The sequence below is a fragment of the Sphaerodactylus townsendi genome, linkage group LG08, assembly GCF_021028975.2.
Source record: "Sphaerodactylus townsendi isolate TG3544 linkage group LG08, MPM_Stown_v2.3, whole genome shotgun sequence".
NCBI lineage: Eukaryota > Metazoa > Chordata > Lepidosauria > Squamata > Sphaerodactylidae > Sphaerodactylus > Sphaerodactylus townsendi.
The window spans coordinates 102,063,310-102,087,099 of NC_059432.1; the positions used below are offsets into that span (position 1 = coordinate 102,063,310).

General features: G+C 45.0%; 1 protein-coding gene across 5 annotated transcripts in view; it reads right to left on the bottom strand.

Annotated features, from left to right (window-relative positions):
* NLGN1 (neuroligin 1) overlaps nt 1-23,790 on the bottom strand; it is a 759,716-nt gene that overhangs the window by 89,591 nt on the left and 646,335 nt on the right. The window lies entirely within an intron of this gene.

A 23,790-nucleotide genomic window follows, 5' to 3' on the forward strand; every position in this document is an offset into this window, starting at 1 on the left:
GAGGGGGCTTCAGCCCACAGGGCTGAGATTCTGCAAGGAGTTAATTCTCATCAGATGCAGATGCCTCTATCTTCCTACATCCTGCTGCAAGACGAGCACTTCCCTTTGCTGCTGCAGCAGCTGCCTCGGCTGCAGCCTCCTGTGCACAGCTGGCTCATCACCGGGTTTCTTAGGGTGTAGTGCCAAGAGGGCGGGACGTGACGCACGAGGTGTGCACTGGCATTCTGGGGCATGGCGCGGCATGGCGCGGGCATTCTGGGGCAGGCCGGGGCGTGGCAGGGGTACAGTTCCCCCTCCCTATGCCTCTGCCTTAGGGAGATCTTCTACCTTCATGGCATCAGGCAGGGAAGGGCTGGGAGTTGGCTCTACTGCCTGCTCTTCCTCATGAGCAGCCGGCTCTGGCTGCACCATGTTGTCAGGTGCTGCATCAGAGTCCTCTGAGTCCTGGTAAGTACCCAGGGGCTGGCTCATGACAGATACTGTGGAGCATCCTTGTACAGCTGAGGGAAATATGAGCCCTCTTGTCTATGTTCTGTGTGACTGTGGCCTCAGACGGAAAAAAAACCCTCTTCACTCCTGATGATCCTCTTGCTGAAACAATTTCTCTGCTTCCTGGGTCTGAATCATTCTAGCACTTCCCAGTCAGCAAACACTGAAGAGTTTAATTTCTCCCATCTTTCACGATCTGATTCATACTAGCGTAATGTTCCTTGCCTCTTATCCCCCCCCCCCCCCCCCGACCCAACAAGCACAGACGCAATTAAGACACTCTCGCCTTTGCCTGGCATGAAGCTTTGGGCAACTCGCAGTCTGTGGAAAGGTCACCACTCTTAACATCCTGTTGATGAGCATGCTGGTTTTGGCGATGTCCAAGCTACCATTAAAATGTATCACGATTAGGTGAGCCCATCCGATTGCCCTACGGCAAATGATCTTCTTATGCTTTAAAAAAAAAATCTCAAGAAAATAATTGTCTCTGATAAAGTTACGGTACTGGATTTTATATTGCTTAAGGATAGAGTATATCAGGGTACATGCAGAAGTCCTTAAACTCATTATGTGGCATCTGCCAGTAAGAGGAGGAGGAGGAGGAGGAGGAGGAGGAGGAGGAGTTTGGATTTATACCCCACCTTTCTCTCCTGTAAGGAGACTCAAGGTGGCTTGCAAGCTCCTTTCCCTTCCTCTCCCCACAACTGACACCATGATTTTTTTTCTACAAGACAACACCTGGTTACACATGAGAGAACATAAGAACATAAGAACAAGCCAGCTGGATCAGACCAGAGTCCATCGAGTCCAGAACTCTGCTACTCGCAGTGGCCCACCAGGTGCCTTTGGGAGCTCACGTGCAGGATGTGAAAGCAATGGCCTTCTGCAGCTGTTGCTCCCGAGCACCTGGTCTGCGAAGGCATTTGCAATCTCAGATCAAGGAGGATCAAGATTGGTAGCCATAAATTGACTTCTCCTCCATAAATCTATCCAAGCCCCTTTTAAAGCTATATAAGATATTATATTATATATTATGGAAGGTATATAAGATATTATAACTAATAATTGGCCCCAAAATTTCCATATAACAGCATGAGTTATATTAAGTAGGTATCTCCTCTTTTTGTTTTCTTCTTCCATTTTCAAAGTTTTGTATTTTCAAATAATTATACCTAATATGTTTATTTCCTTATATGTTTGTTTTTATAATAATGCTTGTACCAGCACAGAATGGCAACCACTGGCAGAGTAAACAGCAGTTCAGATGGTAGGACTAAGGCCCCTTCCACACATACGGAATAATGCACTTTCAATCCACTTTCACAAGTGGATTTTGCTATTCCGCACAGCTGCAAAGTGCACTGAAAGTGGATTCAAAGTGCATTATCCTGCATGTGCGGAAGGGGCCTAGGAATGGCATTTGTGTTGACGTCAGCATACAGTAGCAATGTTCACACAACTGACTCAGCAATTAATGGCTTAGCTAAATTCAGCGGGAACTAACTAAAAATAAGTTGGTTGGGAGGATTAAGCCATAATGTCACTTCAGTTTTTCAAACATGGTCTCATCACTTTTCTGTTCTTACAAAGCATCTTTTTTAAGCGAGAAAGCCATAGGATTATCCAATGGATAATTGTGGCTGTCATTTTGGGATGGAAAAATTGCCTAATTGCTACCACAGACAAGTCTCCCACATAATGCAGTGGTTTTGGAACAGTTATCTCAGATTCACTGGAGAAAATTGCAAAGGCTAAAGTTCCCCCCAGTATTTCACAATCAAGTCAACTCGGCTGCATAGAGAAAGCTACTCTGGCCCGTCATGCAAGTGCAAACTAATTAGCACCTCTGATTGGAGGAGCAAGTCTCTATAATGTGTTTGTATTGTAAGGAACATTATTTTTTTTTCCAGATTGGAAGCCTGGTTCCAGTAAATTAATGGTGAGAAATATAAAGAAGTCTGGCATTATACATGGACGATAAGCATGCAGGGAGATGTAATGACGTTTGGGGAAATATTCTTAGAATTTCAGCCGAACAACCAATTGTCCTTTCACAACTAGAATGACTAACCAAATCTCCTTACTCCAATTATGCTGGGGAAAAAATGGTTCAGATTTGCAATAGGGGTTGAAGAAGAAGAGGAGAAGGAGGAGTTTGGATTTATGCCCCACCTTTCTCTCCTGTAGGGAAACTCAAGGTGGCTACCAAGGTCCTTTCCCTTCTTCTCCTTGTGAAGTAAGGTGGGGCTGAGAAAGTTCTGTGACTAGCCCCAGGTCACCCAGCAGGAAAGTAGGAGTGCAAAAACACATCTGGTTTACCAGATAAGCCTCTGCCACTTAGGTGGAGGAGTTGGGAATCCAACCCAGTTCTCCAGATTAGAATCCATCTGCTCTTAAACACTACACCAGTGCTGCCCCCTCTGATTATTTATAGGGAGTAGGGAGTATTTTGTGAGTAGGGAGTATTTTGAATTTCTCATCTGCGCACTTTTGATCTGAAAATCTCCATCCCACCTCTCACCTTTAAGCCACCTTGAGCCAAAAGAAAAGTCGGGGTATAAATATTTTAATTAATTTTTAATTAAAATTTTATTAATACTTTTAAAAATTTACATCACCAAAAACAAAGAGAAATTCACTGAAGTACAAAGGACATATTCCATAAGGACTCCCAGTTTCTTCGGCATCGAATATTAACACTAAAAGTAATTTTTTAACCACTTGGTCATTAGCCACCTAGGTAAAATTGGATTGTTAGAGTTGCTACTAATCAAAGTGTCACTTTTCTCTGTTTGTTCTTATTTTAAGAACCTCTAACCTTGAAAGCCACTAATCATTTTTTTCTATTTTATCCAAATACCTTTCAAAGGTTTCCAAATGTCCAAAAACTTAATTAAGTTTTTATCTGAGTAATGAAGTCAGCTTGGCCATCTCTGCTAGCTCTAATACTTTCACCCACCATTCTTCAATTGCAGGTATAGCTGGAGTTATCAATTTCTGTGCATAAAGTATTCCTGCAGCAGCGGTCACATATAAAAACAAACACCCATGTTTCCAGAGATCTATTCTTAAGTCCCAACAGATATGCCTCAGGTTTAATTAATAAATAAAGCTGCAAATCAAACACATGGGTCTTGCATGAAATTTGTTCATGAAATATATGTATTTGCCAATATCTGTGCCTTACTAAATCTGTGCAATACATTATTTATATATAAGCTGTCTGAAAGCACACATTGTGCATAAAACTGCAATCTGTGACCATGGCGGAAACAAATGTATACGACCAATGGCAAAAATCGGAGGCCAATCATGGAAAAGCTATAAGCTAATGTAAAAAAAAAAAGAAATTGTGAATGTGTACCCATTTCTAGTTGAAACTTCCATTGCAATTAGGAATGTTAACTAGGCTTGCAAGTTCCAAATTGGAAAATTCCTGGAGATTTAAAGGTGAAATCTGGGGAAGATAATGTATGAGAGGGCTAGGTCTTTAGAGAAGAAGAGAAGAGAGTTTGGATTTATAACCCACCTTTCTCTCCTGAAAGGAGACTCAAGGTGGCTTACAAATTGCTTTCCCTTTCTCTCCCCACAACAGACACCTTGTGAGGCAGGTGGGGAGAGTTCCAAAGAACCGTGACTGGCCCAAGGTCACCCAGCAGGAATGTAGGAGTGCGGAAATAAGCGTCCGCCACTCGGGTGGAGGAGTGGGGAATCAAAACCCGCTTCTCCAGATTAGAATCCACTTGCTCTTAACCGCTACACCACACTGGTATACAATACCATAGAGTCCATTCTCCAAGCAGCCATTTTCTCCAGAGGACTGATTTCACCAGAGAACTCCAGAATGTAAAGATCAGTTATGACTCTGGGGCCCATTCCGCACATGCAGAATAATGCACTTTTAAACTGCTTTCAGTGCTCTTTGAAGCTGTGTGGAATGGCAAAATCCACTTGCAAACAGTTGTGAAAGTGGTTTGAAAACGCATTATTTTGTGTGTGCGGAAGGGGCCTGGGAGATCTCATTTATTCACCTGGAGGTTGGCATCCCTACACATGACTGAAAAATAGACTTTTGCTGAGGGCAAAGCAAACGAGAGTGACTCAACGGATGGTATAAAAACAATGCAGGACAGAAATGTATAGTAAAATCCTAAGCAGACTTAAACCATTACAAGCCACTCGGTTTCAATTGACTTCAAAGAGTGACTCTGTTTAGGACTGCACTCCTAATCTTCTCTCCAGTCAACCTGTGTTTGTTTATTACATTTTATTTATGAAAATATTTATATACCACGTTTCTTCTTGGGTCAAGGTGGCTAATGGCTATAGTTGCTTGGCCACTGCAGAAAAAAATATGATGCATTTTTATTTTAATTTATGAGAAAACTTTTTAATTAAAACAGATAACTCCCCCCCCCCAGTAGGCTAGAGCAGTTTATGAATGATATCGTACTAAAGCTAAGTAGTGACTTTTGCAGATGTACTGAGCCAGAGATGGCCATCCTAATATGACTAGTTATCACTGTGTAGGAACCAATTGTCCATTCTAGAACAGCATGTCTGACAGTCTCCTGCAGTATGTGGGATTTCCAAGACAGTCATGCAGAGATTCCTCGGAAAACCAGTTTATGAACAAAGGATCTCTTTGGAAAGAAACGTTTGCCAGAGGGCACTCCTGAAGACACATAGGAATTTAGAAGCTATTGTTTCACCTCAATCTCCCCCATTTAATAATAAGGATAATTCTGGACTACCATAAAGTATCGCTGTAAGATTTACGCTGACAATATATGGAAAATTACTCTGAATCCGTAAGCCATGCTATATGAATGCTTGCTTTATTGACATTGCAGGAACTTTGTACAATTGATACACTTATACTATTATGGGGAGGGGCATCCACTTTGCATGCCATGTTCATTCCCCAACATTCCTCTCCACTGGGGAATCTGAACTTCTACCATCCTGGATAGGCTGTACTGACCTTGATGGACCAGTGGTTTCAAACAGAGGCCCTATCCGCATGAGCCATTTACAGCACCTAGGGATGGCAAAAACACCGCCCCTAGGGAGCTGTTCACATGGGGCACGCAGCTGCATCGCAGCCGCGCTGCCCTCACTCCCGCCCCAGCGGCACGAAGCTGCCATTTTCCCACCTCGCTTCCTGAGCAAGGTTTTTGGAAAACAGTGGCTTCCAGCCGCTGCCGTGCAAACGGCAGCGGCTGGAAGGCGCCATTCCCCCTTTCCCGATCGACGTACCTTCCCTGCGACCTCCCGGTGCGTTGCCCGGGCCTAGGGACACCCCCCCCCTGCCCTGCGACTCCAGAGCGGTCACGCAGGGCACGGGGGGCGTGCCCCCTGGTTTGGGTGATGCTCCGGCAGGTTGCAGGGAAGGTACATCAATCAGGTGACGGCGCAGCGCTGTGCCGTCTTCCCTGCCTTTACTGGGACCGTTCGTGCGAATGGACCCCGGGTGTGTGTGTCAGCGTTGTATACGCCGACGCACCCCCCAGCGTGGCCCTGCAGAGACGGCCAGAGTAACAGACACAGTATAAGGCATGTTCACATTTCCTTCAACTGATAAAGAAATCTCAAAATTATACCGGACGCGTTCTCATGTGACATGGCAGAGCTTGAGACCCCATGGAGACAAAACTCCAGTTCCCACAAAACAACAACAACAATACTCTCGGGGAAAGAAAAAACAACATCCTTGGTAATTTTCTTCTCCGTTCCTTATTTCAGGTGCTTATTTTGCTTCCTTGGGACTGCCCCCCCCCCCCAACAAAGACAGTGTGTTTGAAAGGCCAGAGAAGAAAAAGATCAAAATACCTTAATATTGCACTTATAACCTTCTGTGACCACCTGACCTCTGGCTTAGCAGGTCACTGACAAAAGTTTGCAGCAAGCAGGGAGCATTATGGAATATACTTCCCTTATTCCAAGAAAATGACCTTTAAAAAAATGAGCACAATGAAAAAAGGCATAGAAGCATCAAAGGCATTGTTTCACTGGGATAAAACTTAGGATTTCCTGAACACCTGAAGCTAGATTGCATTGAGTTGGATCACTGGTATATCAGGATTAATATTGTCTGCTCTGACAGGCAGTCGCTCTCCAGGGTATCAAATAAGGGTTCTGCATATCACCTACTACCTGATCCTTTTAAGTAGAGATGTGTGCGGCTGTATTTGTTAAATCACACAATAAGAGTACTGATTTTCACATTTAAATAGCCCTTATTTTCACAGATGGGAAGATTATCATGCAAATCCCCAGCTTCCCTGCTGAAAAACCAAAGACGGAAGTACAGAAGATGAGGGCTTTTATTTGTAAAGGGACACTTCACTTATTTATGAAATCACAGAACATTAGAGCTGGAATTAATCAAACAGCCTACCTAACTAAAGACCTGTCCCAAGCTATAATGTTCTGTATAAAGCTTTCCCGTGTGCAACGGCTTTTTTCTAAACTATTCTTTTAAACCTTCAAGGAAGAAGAAATAATAATTTCAGGAAGGTGCTTCAAACAAAACAATAAGGTTAGTAAACAACAGTGTTAGTACACAGTAGTGTTGGCACAATAGTAAACAATAGTGTTAGCACAAAGGGCCTTTTCCTCCCTTGTCACATAGCCACAATCCAAACAAGAACCGGGAATTGGGTGGTGGTGGTGGTGGTGGTGGTGGTGGAATCTCCTTGCATAAGTCAACCAAGTGGACTGGACTTTTGTTTGTTGGGTTAAAGTAGCCACTTCAAACAAAACCAGACGACTGAAGACCTATGGTTTTTAAAAGCACTTGCAACACTAACGGCCCTGATTCTGAACATGCATTGACTATAATTTGTAAATAGGGCTCCTGTCAGACAGCTTCCTGTGAACATGTGAGTACAGTGTGGTGTAGTGGTTAAGAGCAGGGGACTCTAATCTGGAGAACCTGGTTTGATTCTCCACTCCTCCGCTGGAAGCCTGCTGGGTGATCTTTGGCTAGTCAAAGCTCTCTCAGAATTCTCTCAGCCCCACCCTACCTCACAAGGTGTCTGTTGTGGGGAGAGGAAGGGAAAGGAGCTTGTAAGCCACCTTGAGTCTCCTTACAGGAGAGAAAAACAGGGTACGGTATAAATCGAGACTCCCCCCTCCTTCTCCTTCTCCTTCTCCTTCTCCTTCTCCTTCTCCTCCTCTTCCTCCTCCTCCTCCTCTTCTTCTTCTTCTTCTTCTTCTTCTTCTTCTTCTTCTTCTTCTTCTTCTTCTTCTTCTTCTTCTTCTTCTTCTTCTTCTTCTTCTTCTTCAAATCATTCCTCTCAACTGAGCAACTATTTATCCCAGCAGAAAAATGAACAGCTCAAAGAAGGAGCAAAATCGGTTTTTATAACTCACTTTTCTCTACCTTTAATTAGTCTCAAAGTGGCTTACAATCACATTCCCTTCCTGTCCCCACAACTGACTCCTAGGGAGATAGGTGGGACTGAGAGAGAACTGTGACTGGCCCAAAGTCACCCAGCTGGCTTCATGTGAAGGGATGAGGAATCAAACTTGCTTTCCTGATTAGAGTTTACTGCTCATAATCATTACACCAGGCTGGGAATCTTTGTGGCTGTTGTGTATTTTTCCACTTGAGGTCAAGAGAAGCTGGCGGGAAGACCAGGAAGTCAGCATAAGAGGAAGGTTTAAGTCCTCCCCCCATTTCACATTGCAGTCCCCATTATGACCCTTCATGTCTCTGAAGATACGATATGTCCCATGAATTAAAAAAAAATACTGCATGCTTTCCCCTTGTGGCAGAAACAGCTGGGGGGGGGGTATTAATTTCTAGGAATCGGACTATATTTGAATAACTCCCCTTCCATTTCATTACTTTCTTGTGATAAACGAATCCATAATTCTTTTCCCTTCCCATCCATTTTTCTTTCCCAGATTCTGAGGGCTGTCATCATATGATCTGCAATAGGAGGACAACCTTAACTATTATGCCCAAAGCAGAATTTTGATCTGTGAATCTCTAGAACTCTTTTTCCTTTTACCCTACTCTTCAGTATAGTATGGAACTGTGACTACCATCCCATCAAAGTACAAATTATTTTACTTAAGAGCCACCACAGGTATGGCACATCAAACGACATATCTTATCTCCACTGCCTGAAAGGTTAATTCTTTCATCTTGCAGTATCTCTTAGAACAGGTTTGTGAGTGATCTTATCAGGCTAGGAGGCAAGTGAGTAAATACCTCAATCTTCACAGTTGTCAGTCACATATAAATCTGTCCTTTGTCCAACAGCCTCCAAAGAGCCATTCTAGCTCCTTGATTTTGCTTGCTCAGAATAGCCAAGTTACATCTGAAGACATACTAAAATATTCACACAGGAACAGAGGTGGGATCCAGCAGGTTCTCACAGGTTCCCAAGAGTAGGTTACTAATTATTTGTGTGTGCTGAGAGGGGGTTACTAATTGGTGATTTTGCCACGTGATTTTTGCCTTAGTTACGCCCCTCCTCTCAGCAGTAGCGCGCAGAACTTGAAGCAGTCTAGCAAGAGGTGCACTGCCGTGCGTGGCAGCCTGCGCCTGCGTGCATTCGTTTCCCGCCCAAGGACCGGCGCAGTGGCTGCGTCCTTGCCACAGCCCCGCCCAGGAATGCCCCACCCCTGGAATGCCCGGCCACGCCCCCATCATGCCCCGCCCAGCCCCATTGGCGCTACGCCACAGTTTGAATCCCACCACCATGGGAACCTGTTACTAAAATTTTTGGATCCCACCACTGGGTCTGACGCTCAGTTCTTCCCCTTCTCACTTCTCATCCATTTCTATAAACACTTGGTGGACAGCTGGAATGGTTCTGGAGGGACCCATGGTGGTTCATGGGCACTATGTTGGGGACCCCGGGTTTAGGGTCACCTCTTTTAATATGGGATCAGCGTCTGTGGTAGAAAACTGTTTCTAGCATTCTCCTCCACCCTCACCTTTATTAAGGATGCTGCTCAGCACAGGTATTGCTTAATTTAATTTGATTCTATTTTTTCAGACACAAAAGAGTTTTCATCACCTATGTCCCACCGCATGGGGTTTTCTCAGTGCAAGAATTCCACACATCTTGGGAGGGGTGGGGGGATTGTGAATGGCTGTTTTCCCAGGTGGAAAGAAAGCTTAGAGTGGGACTTATTGAACAAAATGGGCTCATTTCATGATTCATTACCTCTCTTTTTAGTCCTCCCGCATAAGCAGGCTTCTTTCTGTTCCACACTGGAGACAACCACACAATAAGGGTGGAAAAGATTCTATGGAAAAGGTTCTACAAACTGTTGCTCATATAGTAAAAGGTTCAATGCATTCATTCTGCAGAAGATTAGAATTTTTTTTTTTTGCCTTTTAGCCCTAATTTTCTAATCTATTCATAACTCATTTTTCCCCCCTTTCTCCTTAACAAAATGACAGGATTCAACAATGCTGCAGTATTAACGATGGCTTTTATATTTGGTGCTTTCTTTTACAACTGTTGGTGTGATGTTTGCAATGAAAACTGCCAGCAGTATGAGTTTACAATCACCCACATTGAAAGTTTATTGCTGGTGGTGGAGAGGAGATAATGTTGTGCTAGGAATTCTGGGTCTTAAGTTGCAAGGGACCACACAATTTACGAGTTATAAAACACTGTGGTGATTTAGGCACGTTTGCTCTCCTTTGCTTTGAGCATATATCCCCTTATGGCTTGATTCTCGGCATTGTACATGTTTTTCCCTCATCAGTACTCACCCCGCTCTCAGATACGACAATCCCCCCGGTTTCAAAAAGTTCTGTGTAGCCATCATGGGCTTTCTTGATTGTTTCCCATCCCATTACTAACCAGGGCTGACCCTGCTGAGTTTAGGAAATCAAGTCAGAGCGATTCCAGCTTAAGCTGAATGAAGTTCTTCCTGGATGTTCCAGGCTAACAACCATTGATGCCTTCTGTTTTGGGGGTGGGCCATGGCTCAGTGGCAGGGCATCTGCTTGGTAAATATTAGATCCCAGGTTTGATCCCTGGTGTCTCCAGGTAAAGGACTTGGCAGCAGGTGATGTGAAAGACTTTTGCCTGAGACCTCGGATAGCAGCTGCCGGTCAGAGTAGACAATACTAACTTTGACAGACCCATAGCTATTCATGGTTGATGGTTGTTCTTAATTTATCTCATCTCTTTCATTTTTTAAAGAGAGCCATCTAAGTTAGTGGCCTTTAATACAACTTGTGACAGCAAATTCCATGATGAATAACTTGATTGTCTGAAGAACTATTCCTTTTTATGTTATCCTGATCCTATTGCCATTCCATTGGTGGGTGATGCTTAGTATTGTGAGAGGAAGAAACCACATTCCCCATTTTTTTCACATTCTTCTTGGACAGAGAGACCTTCAAGGGCAGGAGCCCAGTCTATTCCACATGAAATTGTTCTTATTTACCCACATCCTTGTAAGAGGGTGAACTGATAATTAAAACAGGTAAAAGGGCAATTGTTGGTTGGATTGCCTCTGGCATTGCAATTCTGACATTCTGCATTTTGTTACTTAGATGCTGTACTAACGTGAGTTCTTATTGAGATATACTTGCCTAATCTTAGTTTGATTCCTTCACAACTGCATAGGTTTGTTATTCCTCATTCTAATTAAACTAAGTGAAACCTCTTGTGGTCTTTGCGTAGCAAATGCCCCAAGCCCGGTGCACCTCGGCAAATTCCTCACAGCGGAAGGAACGAAACTGTTCTCTTGTAATATCCAGGTCATACACCGAGCAAGGGCAGCTGATGAAATGTTGTCCTTGTCTTTCTTTTATGAGCATTAATGATCATCCATAAGAGGAATACAAAAAGAACATTGCTGGCATTGCTCTGGGAAGTCTATCCCCTTATAATGGCTAGAAGCAAAGTCACTCCTAAGCTTCAAGGGCAAAATAGGCATGCAATAATCACAGGGGTATTACAAATTCCATTCCCCCCCCCATTTTTTTTCCCTGGGAGAGGTTATTACTGAGCTAGATTGTGGGATTACCAAATAGGATGAACAAAAGAAAGAAAGGAAGAAGTGCTCCCTCACGGCTGCAAACAGTGAGAAAAACCAAACGAAGCCCTCGGTCGTTTCCTCTCTTTGTCTACGGTCGTTTCCTCGGTCGTTTCCTCTCTTTGTCTACGGTCAAGTCCCAGCTGCCTTATGAGAACTCTTGGGGGTGTTTTCAAGGCAAGAGACATTCAGAGGTGGTTTGCCATTGCCTGCCTCCCCCGGTACTCCTTGGGGGTTTCTCATTCAAATACCAAGAGCGACCCTGCTTAGCTTCTTAATTCTGTTGAGATCAGGCTAGCCTGGGTTGCCCAAACCCTAACTCTGGTTAAATGACTACATGGAAAATGAGCCAATCTCCTACAGAAATGTGAGCATTACCGCTGGTAGAACAGGGTCCTGTGTTTTTCACATTGTCTTCCAGTCATGCAGGTTGAGCACATAGAAGAAGAACCGAGCTGTCCTCTACTCTTGACCTCCATGCGTTGACTATGCTTGTAAGCATAACACACTTGGTTAGATTTGTCTAGGGGAGGAGCCAAGATGACATCAAATGTAACCCACCCAACCAGATGTTATAACAACATTTTTTAAAACAATGAAAAGTGGGAAGAAGTAAAAAAGGCCAGCCAGGATGAAACTGTTGCTGCCTCAATCAAAGTCCTGGTGGAACATTTCTGTCTTGTAAGCCCTGTGGAACTGCACTAAATCCCTTAGGGCTTGAGTCTTAGCTGACAGAGAATTCCACCAGGCCAGGGCCAGAGACAAAAGACTCTGGTGGTGGTTGAGGACATTTTTATGGCTAGGGACCACTAGCAGGTTACTTCCCATAGAGTGTAAGACCACCTGGAGGTTGTTTCTGAGAGATGGTTCAGCAGACACAACAGCCTCAGGCCATTTAGGGCTTTAAAGATTAACACCAAAACCTTGACTGTGATCCAGTGTTCAACTGGAAACCAGTACAGCTGGCGAAATACAGGCTGAATATGTGATCTTAAAGAAATTCCTGTAAGAAACCTTGCTGCTGCATTCTGGATCAACTGAAGGTTCCAGAGCAACCTCTAGGTAGCCCTGCACAGATGGAGTTACAGTAGTCTAATCTGAAGGTCTGTAGCATGGATCACAATGACCAGGTAAGTGTGCCATTTAGCCCGACAAAATTTGTGGCCTGGGTCTCCATGGAAGGGGAGGCATCCAGGATCACACCAAAGCTTTTGATGGTAGGGGAAGGTGTCTCTCAAAGCATTGCTGATCATGGTGGAAAAGAGTTCAAGGGGCTGCATCCTCCATGTGGTTGCACCCTGAAGACAGCCAGGTGATTGTGCAGAGGCAGAGGGTGGGGCCACTCCATTCAGGGCCCCCTGATATGCATTCAATTAACTTGAGGGGCAGTTGTGCATCCAAGGCAAAAGTCTTTCTGGACAGACCTCCCTTTATTGCTGGGATTGTTTCAGGTGCCTTCCTTTTTCAGTATAAAATTAACTATGCTGCAAATTCATTTCTCTAAGTCAGGGATCTTCAAACTATGGCCCTCCAGATGTTCATGGACTACAATTCCCATCAGCCCCTGCCAGCATAGCCAAATGGCAGAGCTTGTGGGAATTGTAGTCTATGAACATCTGGAGGGCCATAGTTTGAAGACCCCTGCTCTAAGTAGTTCACCCGGGAAGAAGCAGGGTGTTATCTCATTCAGACCAAACTGTGGGAAAGCAAATTTGGAAACACCGAGGGTCAGTTCTCATGAGTCATTCGTTCAAGATAGCAGATAATGTGATAAGGCTGTTACAAGCCTGAGTCTGTGCAGAGAGACCTATTTCCAGCAGTTATTACCAGTCTTCCTCTCAAGCAGACCAATGTGCATGCTATGGAGTTTTCATAGTTCCTGTGTTGCATATGATATGGTTTACAAATTGGTCCCCAATAAAGTGAGCTTGTGACCTGGCTCGCTTAAAGAAAATCGAGAGTCCCGCTCTCTCCTTTCAGAAAGATCAGCCAAAAGTGTTCTTTTAGGAAGTGGCGAAAACAAGAACTCATCAACACTCCCCGAAATCGGCAAAGGAAACGTTGCGTTCAACCCCCAAATCACGATCTCCTATCAGATTAGAAAGCTGTCTCCCAGACTGAGTTTTCTGGAGTTTGACTGGAATATTATTGTACTTTATTTCCCTGCCACAGTTCTTCATCTGGTAAAACAGCCTTGGGCCATGTTGCTTTTCAGTTAACCTGTGGGGCAGACTTCAGGGCTGACCGCGTTTATTTTACAAGGAGAAAAGCTTGGATTAATTCTATGGCACTTCTCGAAATGTCCTTAAGGTTTTGAGCTGCTAGTTCCCCTATTAGTTACCCAACAGGCTTCAGTGTCAATCAGTTTATTTTTACAAGGTTGATTGATGTCGTACTCTACTCCAGCATCTACCTGGGGGACTGCAGTTTACTGCCTCTCCTTTCTCAGCAGTGAAGTTGGAATAGCATTTAATAGTTGGCTCTCTCCTGATAGAGCTGGGTCCTGGCAGAATGACAGCCAGCAGGCAATGGGGCCAAAGTTCTCAAGGGTTCTGAGCCTCACACAGAATTAATACATGTTCGTGAAGATTACATCGTAGAAGTCTCAGTAGGAGACTTGAAAGTTAGTTCAAAAAGCTGGGTTTGCTAAAAAGTTCGACAGTGAAAAGGGGGCTATGTTGCATCTATTTGCTAACAGCAAAACTGCAAAAAGTGGGTTGCTCTGGTATTGGGGCAAAAACTCTATGATAAAAATGGTTTATACCATAGAGTTTTTGCCTCAAATACCAGAGCATTCCTACATTGTCATTGTAGCTCCTTGATTTTGCTTGCTCAGAGTCCACTTTTTTTCTTTCAGGGAACTCGAGATGGCACATATATATTTCCCAAGCTTCTCCAGGCACGCAGCATCCTGACACAAACGTTCTTAGCTGCCAGAAGGTTACTCTATCATGTGTTTTCGTGTCATAACCTGAGACAGCAGGATTCAATCCCATGGTCAAGCTACACATTGGTCCTGCACTATTACCATTCCTCAGGGGACCAATCTTCCGTGTTCCTTGTGCCAATCTTGCTTGCTGATATTAAATCCAAAGAAACTGCATTTAGGATGAAGACTTCTGCCTATTTTTTTCCTCACTGGGGGTGGGGGGTGGGTGGGATATAAAAAATCTCATTGAGAAAGCACTGGAATAAATTAATTCCCCTCTACATATCCCTAAAAGTTTGGAGACTCATTCTTAATACGAAAGCAGAAAGCCCACAAGACAGGCAACTGGTATCTTGACCTCGATTCAGTCCCGTTTACTGGGTATTCCGCATATTTAGCAGTATGCTAATGAAGCCGGCTTCAAAGAAATCACACTCCGGATGATAGACTGGCAAACATCCAAACATCTAATCCACAATGTGACTGACAGAAGTTCCGTTCCCAAAAGGGAACGCATTTTTAACATATTTTCCTCTTTTCCTCTGAAGTTATCTTCGGAGTCAATTCAAATCGTGTGTTTTTCAAAAACGACCGGCTTATTTACAGAAGTTATGTTCACGGAAAGGTTTTCAAATTGTGTGGAAAGGTCCTTGCGCTGTCTTTTCTTTCATACCCCCCCCCCCCGCCCCGAATAATGTACAACAGGAATTCTTGGTACATAGCGATGCCTTTAAAAAGATAATTAATCTTCGTTAATGTGCATTCACATAGAACAGTCTAGGTGAAACCTTTCCAAATTCTCTCTATAGTTCAATTAAGCAGGGATACTAGACTGCTGTACATTGACAGGCAGCTAATTTCTAAAAGAGAACATTGACTTGAGAAAAGTCTAAAGAAAACTAGGAACATTGGTTTTCCCCCCTACAGATTTTCTCCAGTGTGGGTTGAGAGTTAAGACATGAGTAAAAGGTTCGTTAACCTCTTCCTGCCCAGTATGTGATGGCAACTGATGCTCTGTCTGAGTTTTCAGCTGCAGATTTTTTGCACAAGCCAACCAACAAATAAGAACATAAGAAAGAGCCAGCTGGATCAGACTAGAGTCCATCTAGTCCAGCACTTTGCTACTCACAGTGGCCCACCAGGTGCCATTGGGAGCTCACATGCAGGATGTGAAAGCAATGGCCTTCTGCTGCTGCTGCTCCTGAGCACCTGGTCTGCTAAGGCATTTGCAATCTCAGATCAAGGAGGATCAAGATGGGTAGCCTTAGATTGAGTTCTCCTCCATAAATCTGTCCAAGCCCCTCTGAAAGCTATCTAGGTTAGTGGCCATCACCACCTCCTGTGGCAGCATATTCCAAACACCAATCACACGTTGCGTGAAGAAGTGTTTCCTTTTATTAGTCCTAATTCTTCCCCATAGCATTTTCAATGGATGCCCCCTGGTTCTAGTATTGTGAGAAAGAGAGAAAAATTTCTCTCTGTTAACATGTTAATGAACATGTTGGGTAGATAACTAAAGAAATCAGTCCAACCTTCTGTTCTTCTCTCCACCGGGGAGAAAGTGCGTTAAAGAGCCCTTTGCGTGCATTTCAGGTCATGCAATTATTTTAATTCCATGCCTTTGTAACCTTCTCTTTGGTATTTCAAACTTTCGCCCCATTATTTCTTCGTCTACATCAGGGGTCTGCAACCTGCGGCTCCAGAGCCGCATGCAGCTCTTTCAGCCTCACACTGTGGCTTCGCGTGGCCTGGAAGTCGGAGGGTAGCGTGGGCGTGTCCCTCCAGCCCTCCAGAGCAGCGCTGGAAGGAAAGGTGAGTGGAGGGGCCAAACCAAAGGCGGCTCCGTGCGTGAGGGCATTGCTTTTCGCGTCCCCTCCACTCATCTCTCCTTCCAGAGCTGCTCTGGAGGGCTGGAGGGACATGCCCATGCTGCCCTCCAACCCCTGGAGGTCGGACGGTAGCGTGGGTGTGTCCCTCCAGATCAGCCGCCGTCCCCCTCTGCGATCCCCGCAGCCGCCATCCCCCCTCTGTCAGGCAGAGGGTGTTTCCCTGCCTGGCGCCGCTGCCTCCTGCAGCGCAAGAGGCGGCAGCACCGGGCAGGCCGCAGCTGCCATTGCCCCTCTGCCCCATGTCCATAAGCTGTACAAATGACTTGTTTTGGTCCTTTTGGGCAGGTCTCATGTAAGGCTGCTCTTGGAGCATTTATTGAGCTAATGCAATGGTTCAAAAGCTTTTGATTTCACTCGTTTATCTGATTTAAAGCTTGCACTGAGAATGTAAGATTTGTGTGTGATCCTTCCATTTTACTCTTTTTTTTTCCTCCAATGATTTTCCATAAGCAATCATGCTTTGTGGAATGCAGAAGTAGATTTGGAGATGTTCTCTCCTCATAGTCTACAGACCCGGAATACTGATTCTGTATGCTGATTGGGTGCTGATTTTTTGAGAACATATTTTCCAAAGATCTAAAAAGCTAGACAGAATTAGAAATGACATTGAATTATGAAAATGGAGGTCATTGACTGTACACATTGAGGGAGACAAGTATTTGGATTTGGACAAGGAAGATACATAGCATCTAAGCAGTAAGTACCAGGGGAAAAAACTACCTCCGTCCAACTCTGAACAAATTAGCTGACAACAGAAGAAGGGGATTATATGATACTCGGCCCTTCCTCATCTTTGAATGGCACCATTTTGTTGCCCTAATGATAGGCATGATGAGCCCAATATTTAGAAGAAGAGTTGGATTGAGATCTCCCCTTTCTCTCCTGTAAGGAGACTACAAACTCCTTGCCCTTCCCCCCAACAAACACCCTGTGAGGTGGGTGGGGCTGAGAGAGCTCCGCAAAACTGTGACTAGCCCAACATCACCCACTTGGCATGTGTTGGAGTGTACAAGCTAATACAGTTCACCAGATAAGCCTCCATAGCTCAAGCGGCAGAGCAGGGAATCAAACCCTGTCCTCCAGATTAGAGTGCACCTGCTTTTAACCACCATACCACGCTGGCTTTAGTTTCTTCAGTCTTAAACTCATGGACCCAAAACCTCTTAAAGGAAGGGAGGGCAAGCTTATTGATTTCATGGAACGGAATAAGGCCATGAACACATGAAGACACATTATACTGAGCCAGACCATGGATCTATCACCGTCAGAAAGCCAGTGTGGCATAGTGATTAAGAGCTGTACACTCTGATCTAAAGTACTGGGTTTAATTCCCCAATCCTCCACATGAGTGGTGGACTCTAATCTGGCAAACCAGGTTTGTTTCCCCACTCCTCCACATGAAGCCCCCTAAGTGACCTTGGGCCAGTCACAGTTTTCTCAGAACTCTCTCAATCCCACCTACATCGCAAGGAGTCTGTTGTGAGGAGGATAAGTAAAGATGATTACAAGCTACTTCAAGACTGGGGTACTGTGTGGTTTCTGGGCTGTATGGCCGTGTTCCAGCAGCATTTTCTCCTGATGTTTTGCCTGCATCTGTGGCTGGCATCTTCAGAGATCCTCTGAAGATGCCAGCCACAGATGCAGGCGAACCATCAGGAGAGAATGCTGCTAGAACACGGCCATACAGACCCTTACCTTCCAGCCCTTTAATGATTCTATCTGTCATGGCCTTCGACTTAAATGCTTAAAGACTCTCTTAGAAGTAGAGAAAAACCAACTCTTCTTTTTCTTCTACCCTGAGCAGTAGCAGCTGTTCTGTATCTCCAACAGAAGTCTTTCACATTAGATATTGTATGTTATGTACTATCAAGTCACTTCCAATATATGGCAGCCCTATGAATTAATATCCTTCAGCCGACTTGAATGACTGGCCAGGGATTGCCAAGCAGCCAAACTTAACCTCACATATTTGTTGCTTTGCTCGCCGCCTTTCATGTGGGCCAGAAGGGGTGAAGACACAACCAGCTGCTGCCACGCCCAAGCAGCGACTCTCAGAATTTTAAAGGTACCCACCAAAAGAGGGGTTTGGGAGGACCAGGGTGGCAGGGGGGACCAGGCCAATTGCGCTCCCCACATGATGTCTTAGAGTGGTGCCTGGGTCATCTGCCCCTTCTTCCCCCACCCCTAGATCCACTACTAGGATGGACTCACTCCTTCAGTTTGGAAGACCTGAGCGAGGCTGTTAATAGGATGTTTTGAAGGGCCCCCCAGGGAGGAGTGGCAATCTGCTCTGTCGACATTGGACTTCTGCGCAGCCGCTTCTTTGCCCGGCTTGCAGGGGAAATTTGGTTGGGGTGTAGCTGAGGGGAAGCACCATTTGAGAGCTTGCCCTCAAATCAATCAATACGCCCCTGGCCAATCCATCTCTTCCTGGGTCATCCTCTTTCCCTACTGCCTACAACCTTTCCTACCATGATTGTCTTTTCCAGTGAGTTTGGTTTTCTCAGATCATAGCTGGTCATTTAAACTAGAGGTGTGGGGAATTGAACCTGGGACCTTTTGCATGCAAAGCAGACACTCTACCATTGAGCCTCAGCCCCTCCTCATAATGTACACTAATCCATTAACTTTCTGATACTTTGCTTCCACTCTATTTCCTAGCTAGTACCTGGCTCTAGTAAGGAGGCTGAGGTCTTGATGAAAAATGATGCATTATTGAGAAGTAGGCAATCCAAGTATTAAAAGAAGGAGAAGAAAAAGAAGAAGAAGAGTTTGGATTTATATCCCCCCTTTCTCTCCTGCAGGAGACTCAAAGGGGCTTACAATCTCCTTGCCCTTCCCCCTCACAACAAACACCCTGTGTGGTAAATGGGGCTGAGAGAGCTCCGAGAAGCTGTGACTAGCCCAAGGTCACCCAGCTGGCATGTGTGGGAGTGTACAGGCTAATCTGAATTCCCCAGATAAGCCTCCACAGCTCAGGCGGCAGAGCAGAGAATCAAACCCAGTTCCTCCAGATTAGATACACGAGCTCTTAACCTCCTATGTCACTGCTGCTCCCTGATGATGCATTATTGAGAAGTAGGCAATCTAAGTACTAAAACCTACACAATGCCTACATTTGAAGATACCAGTGGCGAAGCTGCACAATAATGGCGCTTCAAAAAGGCAGTCTATATTGATGTTGACGTGGGGGGTGGTAAAATTGACAGACCCCCTCTCCAGGGATGGGGCGTGGGCAGATCGGGGTGGGACATGGACGGGTGGGGGGCATGCGAGCAGATAGTGTCTTGGGTGCAGTTCCTTCTTGGGTGCAGTTCCCTGGGGGCAGAGAAAGTCCTTTTGTACGACTCCCTCCCAGGGCACTCACATGTGAAATGTCACAAACGGTTTAACCCACTGTTAACAATCAAGATGCTAAATTATACTGGCAATTTAAGAGGTCCCCTCCTCAAGGTATCAGCCGCCCTTCGCCTTTTCAAATGTGTTATCCTGAAGGCAGTCTCACGGTCAGAGTGGACATGGACTGCTGCCAACATCCAACAGCGCCGCATACAAACCAGAGTACCAATAAACCGAATTGCATTAGGCATTACCTAAAGAGAATGTTAACGTCTGCGAGAAGATTTAGCTCAATAAACGACACCGACCCGTCTGATTCACTGTACGATACGCAGCACTCAATGCCACGTGCATTCAGATAAGCATAATGAAATTTATTATTGGGCATGCAAATCGGTGAATGCCTTTTTTGAAAGGCAGGGACACTTCCCCAGAACTCTACCAATCTTGATCCTTCTTGATCTGAGATTGCAAATGCCTTAACAGACCAGGTGCTCGGGAGCAACAGCCGCAGAAGGCCATTGCTTTCACCTCCTGCATGTGAGCTCCCAAAGGCACCTGGTGGGCCACTGCGAGTAGCAGAGAGCTGGACTAGATGGACTCTGGTCTGATCCAGCTGGCTTGTTCTTATGTTCTTAACTCCCCCTCCCCCCCCCCACCGGCAATATAACCTAAATGTATGCAATGGTGTATCTGCTGGCACAGGAGCTCCGCAAGGCTGGTATGTTTATATAACACTACATTGATACAGCATTTCTCAGGCCCTGCACTATACTATGGCCACAATCCAAACCACAGTAGTAAGTGCCATCAAGCCGCAGTCAATTTAGGCAATCTCATGTTGTTTACAAGACAGGAGATAATCAGAGGTGGTTTGCCATTGCCTGTCTCTGTGTAGCAAACCTTGGTAGCCTCCCATCCAAGTCCTAACCAGGGTCCGCCCTGTTAGCTTACCAGATCTGATGAGATCAGGTTAGCCTTGGGCATCTAGATCAGGGCAATCTAATCCATAATAAACCATTGTTACTTCCATTGATTTGAATGGGTCTCAGCACACTTCGAACTGTGTTGGGCTGCTGACTCTAAACTGAACATTATATCCGAGTTCTATGTCTGGATCTCCCAAAGAAGGATGGGGTGTTATCCAAAAATCAGCCATGTGGAAATCCACTATAACTCTGTGATGGAGGAAAGGCTGTTGCTGTTACCTACAGGCTGTTTTTCCAATCAGAAACCTTAAGATGCTTTTCATCCACCACATTATGGAAACAGGACAGGAAACAGGCTAGGTACTTGCAGTGGTGGGATCCAAAAATGTTAGTAACAGGTTCCCATGGTGGTGGGATTCAAACAGTGGCGTAGCGCCAATGGGGCTGGGCGGGGCACAATGGGGGCGTGGCCGGGCATTCCGGGGGCGGGGCATTAATAATTTCTCTGTTACTGTAAAAAACTCTTACTGTAAAAAAAAGTTCCTAATTTCCAGCTGGTATCTTTCTGTCCATAATTTAAACTCATTATAGCAAGTCCCATCGTCTATTGCCAACAGAAACAACTACTTCTCCTCTAATTTACTGCCTGTCAAATACTTAATACTTTCAAATGCTTAATTTTGTTTCTAGAAATCAAAAGAAGGATACTTTCCTTAAACAAGGAACTTTACCATATTTCTCAAACATGTTTTTAAAACAGCCCAACAGGGAGAATTATCCCGTTTTCTACCTTCGCTAACCAGCCACATAGGAAACAACAGGACTTTATGATTTTTGGACCTAATGAAATTTCTAACGGAAAAGCAGACCCAATTAGTAACCCCCTCTCGGCACACACAAATAATTAGTAACCCACTCTCGGGAATTGGTGAGAACCTGCTGGATCCCACCTCTGGGTACCTGTGGTCTCACATTTGTACTGCACGTGTGGGACTCTATGGTTCTACACTAGGAGGGCGGAATGTATAGTCAAGGCACAAACAACATATAGCCATCCTGAACTTCCTTGATGGTCTTCCATTGTCCTAATAAACAGGGCTAACACTGCTTAGGTTCTGAGATCTGATGCAATGGTGCTAGCCTGGACCATCCATTTCAGGGTTTGGGGGTGAAGGTAAGAATCCTGAGAAAAATACTGATGTGGAGTTCACTCCACATGTCACCAAATCTGTGTAAGTACTTTTGGTTCAGAGCTACACATCACAGGGTAGGGATGGTCTAGATTTGGAGTCACTCCTAAGACTTTTAATTGCTGCTAGGCAAGAAAAGGTCAGCTCAGTGATGGAAGAAGCTGGTGATGGATGCGCCTCGCCCACAGTCACTCCTATGACTTTTAAGTGCTGCAAGACAAGGAACGGATCAGTTTGATAGTGGGAGAAAATGGAATGAGTGGTTTGGCAATACACCAAAGCCTCACCTGGAAACCTCGATGATGTTTTAATATCTGGATGGCAAAGAGATCTTCAGCACAATGATGGGACAAGCTGCACTTGGCCAAATCCATGTCATCGTTGACAAGCTGGAATGGGTCCAGAGGAGGGCAACCAAAATGGTAAAAGGTGTGCAATCCATGCCCTACGAGGAGAGACTTAGGGAGCTGGATATGTTTAGTTTGGTGAAGAGAACGTTAAGAGGTGACAAGACAGCCATGTTTAGATATTTGAAGGGATGTCATGTTGGTGAGGGAGCAAGCTTGTTTTTGCTGCTCCAGAGACTAGGACCTGAAGTAATGGGTTCAAGGTGAAGGAAAAGAGATTCCACCTAAACATCAGGAAAAAACTTCCTGACAGTAAGGGCTGTTTGATAGTGGAATGCACTACCTCGAAGTGTAGTGGAGTCTCCTTCTTTGGAGGTTTTTTAACAGAGGCTCGATGGCCATCAGTCAGGAGTGCTTTGATTGTGTGTTCCTGCATTGCAGGGGGTTGAACTTGATGGCTCTGGGTGTCTCTTCCAACTCTATGATTCTATGATCTTTTCATCTCTCAGAGGCATAGAAGCTCACTGCGGGTTGAGATTGGGTATCCCTTGAGGCTGAGAGACAATGTCATCAACTTTATTGGGTCATCACAAGTGTGCCCCTGTGCAATGTGAAATGACAAAGGAAAAAAAATCCTTGTGCAAGGAAAAAAAATCAGGGTTACATGACATAGATCAGAGCCAACAGCTTCTTAAAAGAGCTATGCATCTCCAAGTCACCCCCCTGGGGCCTGGCCTCTGAACTTGGAGAGATTGTCTCTCTCAGAAGCAGAGAGCCCAGTCTGAAGTAAACTCACAATAAAATCATAACTACATTTAATGCAAGCTGGTTTTAACTAGAGCCAGTAATGGAAGCAAGTAACAGAATAGATTATGCCGTGTCAGAGCAACAGGGGGTTTGTTATGAGGAGAAGCGAGTGGAATTCTAGATGGAGATAAACCCCAATCAGATACAACACCCAGTGGAACTGAATTTAATAACTTCAAAATAAGGAAGGGGCTCTAGTAAAGAGGAACCATGTGTGGCTTCAAAGAATATAGCATTTAGACACCGCCACAGATATTCCTAGCCTACTTTTTTTTTCTTAAAAAAAATCCAATCCCATCATACGCTGAAGCCAGAGAAAGGAAGGCTCTTAAGAAAAAAAAGGAGGATCAAGTGGGTTAAACCGTTTGTAACATTGCAAATGCCTTAGCAGACCAGGTACTTGGGAGCAGCAGCAGCAGCAGAAGGCCCTTGCTTTCACCTCCTGCACGTGAGCTCCCAAAGGCATCTGGTGGGCCACTGCGAGTAGCAGAGTGCCGGACTAGATGGACTCTGGTCTGATCCAGCAGGCTAGTTCTTATGTTCTTATGTTCTTATGTTCTTATGTTCTTATGACATTAGGGACTGGTTGGACATTAGGGAAACAAATTACAGCAAGAGTAGAGAGGTGTTGAGCTCCCTTTCTCTGGCTGGATGAACACATGTCAGCAGCAGCAGCGTACCAAAAGGCAACACCTGCTCTGCGTGCCCCCCACCCGAGCCCCACTTACCTTTGCAAACCTGTAGGGAGGTCAGCGGGGAGGCAGGGCTCGACGGCGGGGGGGGGGGGCACCTGCAACCCTACTGACACTTTTTTGTGAGACAGAGTATGTGAATATTGTTCATTATGCC